Source organism: Nomascus leucogenys, chromosome 8, assembly GCF_006542625.1.
Source record: "Nomascus leucogenys isolate Asia chromosome 8, Asia_NLE_v1, whole genome shotgun sequence".
Lineage (NCBI taxonomy): Eukaryota > Metazoa > Chordata > Mammalia > Primates > Hylobatidae > Nomascus > Nomascus leucogenys.
The window spans coordinates 12,790,799-12,802,167 of record NC_044388.1 but is presented as its reverse complement, the minus strand read 5'-3'; the positions used below and the strand labels follow the sequence as shown (position 1 = coordinate 12,802,167).

At 41.6% G+C, this 11,369-nt stretch overlaps 1 long non-coding RNA gene across 1 annotated transcript; it reads right to left on the bottom strand.

Annotated features, from left to right (window-relative positions):
- Window positions 1–9,068: 9,068 nt before the first annotated feature.
- On the bottom strand, window positions 9,069–10,425 carry LOC105740146. The gene is made up of 2 exons (XR_001116162.2): window positions 9,958–10,425; window positions 9,069–9,340 (listed from the first exon to the last, which is right to left on the bottom strand). It is a non-coding gene; the product is annotated as an uncharacterized LOC105740146 (long non-coding RNA).
- Window positions 10,426–11,369: the final 944 nt, after the last annotated feature.

Here is an 11,369-nt window from a genome sequence, read left to right as displayed (position 1 = left end):
TCACTTCATTGCAGCAGGCAACTTAGGCTAGAGCTTCCCCAGCAGCATCTGGGATCTGAGTCAGTTTCCATCAGCACTGAGAGGTTACCCATTCCTTTCTCATCTCAAGTGGAACTAGATGTGACCTGCTCACTCTGGTTTCGAGTTTTTGACCAGTCCAAGCTTTCCCTGTTATCAAAGCTGCCGCCCTTAGCCCTTGTTGACAATAAAAAGCTTATTTATTTTGTTCGACAGGCCAACTTGAATTTCCCCAAAGAATGTTTTGAAAGGTAAAATATCAAACATATTAAGCATGTAGGACTTTGCCACCCATACTTATTGCCCAGAGGAGGGAGGTTGCCACGGCAATGCCTCTGGTAAGGAGGATGAAGTCTGGCTCAAGGGTGAATAAATATCACAGTGGGGCACAGGCTGCCCCGCCAGGCAGCAAGCCCTTTATGATACTGGAAGTGTTTGCCCAAGTCTTAAGAATCAAGTCATAATTAACAGAAAGGAAGAAAAACAAAAATGTCCAGCTGCAAAAAAAAAAAAAAAAAATTAGAGGGGTGGAGGAGTCAGAATGTAGATAGAGATATTTTAAAAGTCAGCAGTGAATGAATGTGACTATGTTTTCTTATGACAGCTGGCAGAACCCGCCCACCAGTAGCTTTTGTGCAGACAGGCCACACCCCATCCATCTGCAGAAAGGTACGGCCAATGGAGCAGAGAGAACCCAATGAGGAATTCATTGGAGGGTTGGCATCAAATGACCTTCATGGCCTCTTTGGTAACACACCAAATCTCCACAGAAATTAACACAAAAACTAGGCAGGAGGAACTCAGCTTCCAGTATGGCTTAGTAAGCTCCCACCAGGCTAACCCTCCTGCAGATAACAAATATAAACTCTGTACAAAATACAAAAAGTAACTACTTGAAGCCACTAGAGGATGAACAAAGACAGACATATTCTGAAGGGTAGTTGACATTTAAAAGAGAGGAAAGGTATAAGGCAAATTTCTGTTTTTGAGGCTTCTGGCCCAAGGACAAGCCAAAGTCAGGTGGCATGAAGTAGCTAAAATCTGTTAGAAAATCTGCAGTTTTTCTAGCCTGAAGAACCATGAGACAGAGTTCAGGGCAACTATAGCCACTATAAGGTGAGCAAAGAATCTTAGAAAAAAGAGACTCAGAGGGAGAAGATCCAAGTTTTCTATAAAAACCCCTCCCTGAGTCTCTAGTTAAACCCTAAGCCATGCAAGTATAGGGCTGACTACAAACAGCTGACTTAGGATCCAAAGCTGAATGGAGACTTGAGATGTCTCCAAGACACAAAGTTTGCTGTATGAGTAGAAGCAAATTAATTGTCTTCTCCAGCAAACAAAAAAAATCAATACTCTTTGGAAGACTGTAATAGCATCTAGAGTCTCTGAAACATAATATTCACAATATCCAGGACGCAATCCAAAACTATCTGACATTTGCGTGACATGACCTATTTTTAAGAGAAAAGGTGATCAGTGGAGACCTGACCCCAAGATAACCCAGATATTGGAATTAGCAGATGACGATTTGTAAAGCAACTATTGTAACTATGCTCAAATACGTAAAAGAAAATATGCTAATAGTGACTAAAAAGACAAGAAATCTCACAGAGAAATATAAACTATTCTTGAAAACAGAACTTCTGAAACTAAAAATACAAAATCTGAAATTTAAAAATGTATGAACTTAGCGAAGTGGAGATAACAGAGGAAATCATGAGTTAACTTGAAGATAGATCATTAGAATTTATCCAAAAATAGAGAAAAAAGTTTTAGCAAAAACAGAACCTCAGGGACTTGTAGGATAATATCAAAAGAGAAACAATTGAGGCTGGAAGACAGTGTTATTTTTTAGGGGCTGACAGAAAAAAAAATATACAAATACACTTCAAGAATGAAGGCAAAATATAGTTTGCAGATAAAAGGAAACCGTGAAGATTCATTGCCAGAAAATCTTCACTATAAAAAAAATGCTAAAAGAGTTCTTCAATCTGAGGAAAAATGATACTAGATGAAAACTAGGATCTTCAGGAAGACATAAAGAGCATCAGAAATAGACCTTGTTGAATAGGACACTGGATATCACTAGATGTAATGCAAGACTCGAAGCCTGAGAATTTGAGGCAGTCAGGCACTGCACCTCACCTTCCACCATCACAGCGGTTCTGGGCAGCTGTCAGCGTTCCTACTGCCTCACATAACTGGGAGTATGAATCCACCTACAGAAGCACATATTGCCGTATGTACAAAGAGGAAAGACAGTAGAATTAAGTAGGTAACAGCAATAGGTAAGTCTTGGCTGTCTCTAAACCCAATACAAAAGCAGGAAAATCTTAACTTTGTAAACTGAATTGAAAAAATACTTTTGGAAATGTTACTTTGTACATATTTAATGTAGAGGTGAAAAGTTTCAGGATGAGAATTCCCTCACAATCGCCATATCTCAAAGGCATCTCTCAGTGGGTCTCCAGATAATAAGAAAAGCCAGTACCAATGACAAAGAATTCACCAATGGTCATTCTCTGAATGTCTTGCCTCATACTAGGAGGTCATAACATCTAAAAAAAAAAAAAGATGACTTTCACTTCATATTTCTCACCAACCTATCAGTTTGTTAGACAATTGTTTTTATGTTTTGATCTCTCTTTTGATGTGTGCTAACATTGAATATTTTGTGTGATATGTGTGTCTCTTTGTTGTGTGTTTATGGATGAATTGAGTATGAGTAAGAATAAAGGAAATTTCATAATCCTTGGTTCTCAATCAGAATGGCTAAAAAATGAGAGACTTCTAGACTCCTGGAAGAATAACAGCAAAAAATTTAATTTTATGCCCAGTACATCGAGTTGATTGATTTAAAATATCTGCTAAAATAACTTTTTTACACTAGGATGGTAACAGGGAAACCGTGTGTATATATGAAAGTTGTACAGAGATAAGATTTTTAAACAAACGAAACTAAGACTACTCTGTTTGCATTTAATCACCTAAAACCTATTTTTTAAAAAGCATTACAGAGTTATCAATTAGTCATCATCATTGATGGCAAATAGTTCAACTCTAGTCTCCCTTCAGGCATATTTTCCTCCAGGATGTGAAAGAAAAATATTTTCCAAAGCAGCTGTCTTTAGGCCAGATTCTCCCAAGGAAATTATTACAGCCCCTGCGGTGGACAATTTAATCCCAGAGCAGCTAGTGAGGGTACGGTTTGCAGAGTAGGATGGGATAGACAATGAGTATAAAGACACTATTGTGAGATCCTGTAGCTGACTGCCCTTCAGTTCTTCTGCTCTGCCCTGATTCACGTTTCAATGGAATGGAAGCTCCAAAAACAGGCTGAACATGAGTCACCTCCACTTACGTGCAACCCCTTAACATTCTTTTTTTCTTCACAGAAGCTAGCCCTTCTTTCTGTGAACAGTAGAACTGGCACTTCAGTTATTGTTCTCCAAATTGGGTTTCACACATTTAATATATTTTCAAGATTCAGTTGCATTCACTTAGTCAACAAATATGTATTAAATACCTATTTTACAAAAACATGAAGAAACTTTGCTATTAAAATAGAACCTCTATGAACCATGTAGCAGATTTTTTAAAAATTAAAGAAATAAAGGAAAAAAACTAGCCTGCAGTAGGTGAAACTGTTGAGTCCCCATAGTGGGCACTCCTTATGGATGCATCCACACCCCAGGACATGCACGAGCTCCCCATATAAAAACACCTCTCACTAAAGATAAGCTCACTGTCAAGAATTAGAGAGCATGTGGAAAAAAATCATGATGAGAAAGCCACTCAGTGTAATAACCAAGAGAAATCCCATCTCAATATCTATAGCTAATAGAAAAATCTAAAAGAGACTGTAAAATAAGCGTATGTAAAATGTCCAAAAAAATAAAGAATGGTGTGGTGGGGTGATGGAGGAACATGTGGGATTTTAAAATAAACCAAATAAAAATGCAGGAAATCTAAAATATAGTCACTCATACAAGAAACACAGATAAGTTAAATAGTGGACTAGACACAGCAATAGTGACTGAGGAGAACACGCCAAAGAAATGACCCGTGGTGGGGCGCCTGTAGTCCCAGCTACTCGGAGAGGCTGAGGCAGGAGAATGGCGTGAACCCGGGAGGCGGAGCTTGCAGTGAGCCGAGATTGCGCCACTGCACTCCAGCCTGGGTGACAGAGCGAGACTCCGTCTCAAAAAAAAAAAAAAAAATGACCCAATACGAGAAGGAAAGAGATACGATGACTGAAAAGGCTTTGGAGACACGACACACAGGATGGGGAACTTCACAACATGCATTTAATTCAGGTTCCAAGAAAGGAGAATAGTCAGAATAAGGAGAGGAAATGTCTCTAGACTTGAAGACATATGTTCTGGTATTGAAAACACTCTGTCTCCTGATAAGTATTAAACCATGCTTAGCTACACTCTAGTGAAAATGGAGAATATCAACAATAAAAAGAACATCTTAAAATAAGAAAAAAAATATGTATTACATATCCATGGCAATGAGACTGACATCAGTACCAAAAAAATGACAGAAGACTTTGTAATCATTTCTTTGAAGATCAGAAGGAAGACAACTGTCAAGCTAGAATTTTACACCCAGCTAAATCATCATTCCAAAGTAAGGGCAAGATAAAGAGTAGCAACAGCAACTGTGATCAAAGCCTTCATGGGACCAGCATAGAAGACACTGGAAATTCCAGCTGTCATCATGCTCCGAATGTGTAAGCCACTCAGGATTCTCCTAGCAAAAGGGGTCAGACCTAAGGAACTGGAGATCCTGTTGACCTTATTAGGTGGGGAATCCCATACAAATGTCACTGAGGATTCTATCCAGACACTCAAAAGCAGGTGGGCCTTGAATAGCAGTCATCATCTTAGTTTTAGTGTTATTTACCCATCTGAAATGGCTTCATTAGTTTGAGAACTGCAAAGATACATACACTGGGTGGGAAGAGGGCCCAGATTAAATGTAAGCTGTGCTCACCCTAAGATACATATATCTATGAATACCCTGGTCAAGTATTTTCATATGCAAGGAACAGAAAACCCACTCCAAGATTCTGGCTGTCCCTGCCAAATGCTTACTCATCAACTAACAACGGTTGCCCCACCCAGATCCAATTCTGTGTGAACTTCTAATTCAAGCTTCTACTACTGCCTAAGCAGAGTCTATGTTTCTCTTAAATTCTCTCAAGAGAGAAAATCTGATTGACCGCTAGCCAATGAAATGTCTACCACCCCTCTCTGAAGAGAGATCCCCTCTCTCAAGAGTCCACCTCTGATCCAATCAGCTCTTTCCCTGTGGAGCAAGAACTGTTGGCTTGCCTACTCAACATCCATTCCACCATCACTATCACTTTTTTCTTATTAATATTGTAAATCAACCCCTCCCTCCTATGGCACTATCCTCAGCTCAAGGGGTATATTCTGATTTGCCTAAGTCATCGTGTCCCATTCCCCATACCAGTGAGTGGTTTAGGGGATGGAGCACATGACCCAGTTTCTTTTTGTTTTTTTAATCTTTGTTTTTTAAAGCAGTTAAAGCTTACAGCAAAATTGAAAGGAAGGTACAGAGATTCCTCACATACACACAGGTGCATAGACTCCCCCATTTTCAACATCCCCCACAGAGTGGTACCTTTGTTACAACTGATGAACCTACACTGACACATCATTATCACCCAGAGTTGACAGGATTCAGTCTTGTTGCTGTACATTCTATGGGTTTTAACAAATGTGTGATGACACATATCCACCATTGTAGTATCATACAGAGTGGCTTCATTGCCATAAAAATCTTCTATGCTCTGCCTTTCCCCCAACCCCTGGCAACCACTGATCTTTTTACTGTCTCCGTAGTTTTGCCTTTTCCAGAATGTCATATAGGTGGGATCATACCGTATGTAGTCTTTTCAGACTAGCTACTTCCAGTTCGTAATATGCATTTATGATTTCTTCATGTCTTTTCATGGCTTGATAACTAATTTCTCTTTAGTACTGAATAGCATTCCATTGTCTGGATGTACTACAATTATTTATCCATTCACCTACTGAAGGACATCTTGATTGCTTCCAAGTTTTGGCAGCTAAGAACAAATCTGCTATAAACATCTGTGTGTGGGATTTTGTGTGGAGGTAAGTTTTCAATTCCTTTGTGTAAAGACCAAGGAGCATGATGGCTACATCATATGGCAAGATTATGGTGAGTTTTGTAAGAGCACCTGACCCAGTTTTGACTAGTGGTTCAAAAAGGAAAGATTCCAGCATTTCTTCATTGAAGGGAAAACTTCTTCACTCTTAATGAAGAGACAACAAAAGAGGCAGCTCCACCCTTGGAAACATACACACACACACACACACGTGCATACCTTCTTCCTCCATCTAAGCATTCTCATGACTACATGTGATACACTGGAATACTGTAGCCCAAAGATGAACCAACATGGATGAAGGCAGAACAAAAGAAGCCTGGGGAAATGCAGCCAGAGCTCTACTTTATGTTCCTCACCTGACAACACCCCACCTCTGAAGTTTTTATAATGCATGGTAAGTTTCTTTCTTTTTTTTTTTTGAGTCAGTGTCTCGCTCTGCCACCCAGGCCGGAGTGCAGTGGCGTGATCTCGGCTCACTACAACCTCCACCTTCTGGGTTCAAGCCATTCTCCTGCCTCAGCTTCCCAAGCAGCTGGGAATACAGGCACATGCCACCACGCCCAGCTGATTTTTGTATTTTTAGTAGAGACGGGGTTTCGCCATGTTGGCCAGGCTGCTCTCGAACTCTGACCTCAGGTGATCCACTCACCTCGGCCTCCCAAAGTGCTGGGATTACAGGCGTGAGCCACCGCTCCCGGCCTTATGTGTGGTACGTTTCTTTATTACTTAAGTCAACTTCAGTTGGGATTTACTATTACTTAAAGCCAATGCATCTGAATCAAAACATGGACACCCAGGCCAGGCCTCCATTAAAGATCATGTGTAGGTCCAACTCCCACAGAAATATCCACTGTGTCATGTGGGTTTTGTGGACTTGGAAAACATAAGGAAAGAACAACATCCGGGAAGTCCCAACTTGTAAGAAGAAAAGTGAAAAAGAACAAGTTTGAGTAGGGATGAGGGATACTTCTATTGTCCTCTAAGCTAGTGTGCATAGACTCATGTCTGAGTTCCAGGGCATACACATTGCAAAAAGTAGTTTAAAAAAAATTTATATATATATATATGGCTATTTCACTAAAATCTCTGTGGCGTAGTGAAAGGTGCTAGTAGCTTTGGTGCCATGACCTGGCCATGTCAGGAGACCAAAGGAAGCTCCCTGAGGAGGGAGTCTTTGAACATCAGGTACTAAATGCACACACAAGTGTTCTTTTTGGAGCCAGGGACAACAAATTGTTTGATCTTAAATGCCAACTCAGGCCAATTCCAACCGACTATGCTGAGAAGGACTCAGGAATGGAAGATTATCATGATCAATTGGCAATGCCTGTCATAGGACTGACTGGGAACCAGTAGTACACATGCCACATGTTTGCCCTCTTGAATTCCTTTCTGAGATGTACCTTGGCCAAACACTCCCTGCATCAGTGAAGATGCATTCACTCTAACACCCCATGTTACATATTCAAAAATCTTACATTTTCTCTACTCTTAAGCAAGGATATACATACAAAAGTGCACTGTCTCTAACCAATCTAATCGTTGTTGAATAATCCCCCAAACCCAGGAGCTTTTCTTGTCACATTTATTGTCCCTTGTGCTTCAGGGTACTTGACAATCCTCAACTACTGCTGTTCCTTGAAGAGCAACAGCACTCCACCTAGTAAATTTTACTTCAGAACGTTAGTACTATTGTTATTTTTAGCATTATTTTTGTCTGTCTGCCTCATCCTAAAGATTGTAACCATGAGTAGCTTTGACATGCTTCAAAACTTCTTTTGTTCTTTCAGGGAGCTTTTGGAGAGGGTCCCACTTCATGATGTGCGTATGAAACAAGGTCTTGGAGAATCCTTTGAATTTACTTCCACAGATATTTCTTTGAGTACCTATTTTGTGCCAGGTGCCACAACAGGTATAAAGATGAATAAGGAAGAAAAGAGAAGGATCATTCGTCAAGATTCTGGTCTGCTATGCAATGTGCTAATGCCATTTTGGGGACTTGGAAGTGTTCATCTCATTCCATTCCCATAACTACCTCCCAAAGCACCTTTATGACAGTTACAGCTGAGGAAACTGAGGCTTGGGGAGGTTACATGACTTGCCCAGTCATTCACCTAGCAGTTACTGGTGCTAGGATCTGAATCATGTCTGTCTGACTCAAAGCCCATGTTTCAATTCTCCTGACATGAGACCAATTGAGAAGAATGGTTCACAAGCTGGGGAGGGTGTCTTGGGAAACTTTGAGGCAGAGCACTTCCTAGCCCAGTATGTAAAAGCAGGCCAGTTACTAACCTGTCTTAGCCTCAGCAGCCCAGTCAACAGAGGCTAATATCTACCTTGCAAGGTTGTTGCGAGGATTCAAGATAATGCGTAAAGCATCCAGCACACAGTATGTGGTCTATGAAGAATAGCTATGTTATTCAGAGCTACGTAAAAAACCACCATTTCTCAAAGAGGCAGGAGCTATTTTCTGATACAGTGAATTCTTGGAACTTGCAATGGGTGTGTATTATGAAATTTAGGATCTAAGCTAGCAAGACTTTGCCATATGGCTTTGAGAAGGTATATGGTTGTCGCAAAAATCTCAGGAGAGTCTGCAAGATAAGAAAATCTCAAAGCAGAGGCAAGTTCAGAGACTTGCTTTCCTACTCCTGAATCTTCATTCAGCTGAGCTACTGGCCAGGAATGACAAGAGGACTCACCATTGTTTGAGCCTGCCTGTGAATTTGCATAAAATGTGATTTAAAACAAAAACATAACCAAGGATCTGGCCCCCAGGAATAGTCAAGGTATCTGCAGTGACTAGAAGACTATTATTTATACTGCCTGGAATCCCACCACAAATCTTTACAGAAAGGCACAAACTCACATTGGATCAGGCTTTTGTTGGTCTCCAGGGAAGGCTGACTTTGTTTATTAATGCCACAACAAATGTGTCTCTGAATAAGGGAATTGACAGGACACCCGTCTCTGCATTGAAACCTGATTAAAAGCAAGTCCATCCCCTTTTAGTCTCTCAGGAGTCTTCACAGATTCTAAGCTGTCCTTTGTGAGTCAGTGATGTCGATGGCAGGAAACCTCCATCCTTGTTTCTTCGGGTGATAATCCACACAACACAGCATGAATACTCAAGCTCTCACATGAAGCAATGGTCTGCCTCCCAAATAGAAAGAAGGAGAGTTGCCTAAATGGAAGGACTTGATAGGAGCTGAAAATGCAGCCCCATGACACCCAGTCCTCCTCTAATAAAGGTTTTTCCCTATCTCCTGTCACTGATACTGCAAATTCTACTCTGGAGGCAGAGTGGCATCGGCAGGCAGCACTTCCTGAACCTTTCCATGAAAGGACCCCTTAAACACAGGGGAACAGTGGGGATAGTTGCACAACGTTATGAATATACTGAAAACTACTGAATTGTATACCTTAACGTGCTGAAGTTATGTTATATGAATTATGTTAATAATGATAATACATTTTTTAAAAACACATAGAGGAAATATCCTATGTCCTTGCAAGGCCGGCAGAGCCAGGACTCAAGCGGACAGCTCTAAGTATGAAGTATTGTGCATGTTGCATTCTGCTCCAAAATATATCTATATCTGTTGTAATCATTTAAGGTTAAAGTTATTTACCAGTTAAAATGCTTAACTTTTATCCCCTCAGATATTCAAATAAAATTGATACCCCAGGTAGAAGTGCCTTAGATGGAGAACCCTGTGGCAGCACCACTCACTTGTGGCTTGAGAAACACAAAGGGGAGGTAGGCTTACCAGGGTGAGATCCCAAGGTGTAGATCCCAGAGTACGAATCCCAGGATGTGCATCCTAGGGTATGGGCGCCTAAAATGGTGCTGAAGTTCTGACTTAGGGTGACTCTCACTCACATTTTTCACAGAATAAGTTCAGAACTCTGGGCTATCAAAAGCCTGTTGTCACATGTGTGGACCCATGCATCCACTCTCACTCTTCCATGTTCTGTTCACAGTGCTGCCTCAGATCTATGATATCCGATGGCAGCAGGCATCGTTCACCTTGTGCATGCCCAACTCTGACTCCCAGGGCAGTCTCCCCACCCCTCACGGGCTTCATGGCACATATGAAGCAGGCCTCTGGGGGTGGTCTCAGCCATAGCCTCCAAGAGCCTTCGAGACCATTGCTCTGCAACACCAGTGGTCCCTTCCAACCGATGTCCTTTCTTGCCTCCAGCTGACATGGTGACATCATGCTCTCCAGCTTCAGTTTAAAGCCATGGTGGAAAATGTTTGGGCATGCCTTGCACAGTGGACATACCTTGCTCTTCTCACTCCATCCACAGGCCTTTTGCCTAGCCGGCCTGCAGATGGCTGTGTGTGGAAGGCAGGGGTATGTCAACACTGAAAGAAATCATATTCTAGGAATGTGGGGGTTAAGGCCTAAAAAGTCAAAGAGAAGACGTAATTGGTAGATGTGTCATGCTACATTTACATTATGAAATTTCAAATGGCAAATTTAACAAGACCAGAACATTATCATTCAGATTCTCTGCATGCTCTGGATAGGATTTGTATTTGGTCTCAACAACAAAGCACAGCAACAAGATCAGAGGGAGTCGTTGGAAGCCAACATCCACAGGAGGCTGACACGTGACTTAGCATGGCAAGTAAGCAATGATGTCACCAGCATGACATGTGAAGCCCGAATGCACCTAGATCTACTAATCTGTGGGTTCTAGGTAAGGTGACATTCCCTGCCGGAGGGCCCAGAGTGCCCCACATAGCAACAGAGCTGTCACCTGAACCCTCCGCGCTCATCCTCCCTGTGCTCGGTGATCTACTGCCCCCTGCAGACCTCCCTGGACACACCTCATCCCTCTGCTCTCTGAAGTCCAGACTACCATTTTCTGGCTTCTTCCAGGCCACCCTCCAACCACCATCTACACCCACTGCAGATCTGCACACACCTCCTGCCTCTGTCTCCCAGAACAGGGCTGCCTTCCCCTTCTAAGACCCAGTTCTGTCGCAGAGCTGCGTGGGCCCCTAATGATATAGCACTGAACCCCGTAATTCCTGAAGGGCTTTTTCAAAAGTCATTTTGTTTCTGCTATACATTAGTCACAAAAGAACTAATTCTAAAGCAAAAAAAAAAAAAAGACAATTATGTGAAAAACGGCTCAGAACCATGAAATAGATGCTGATTATAAATAT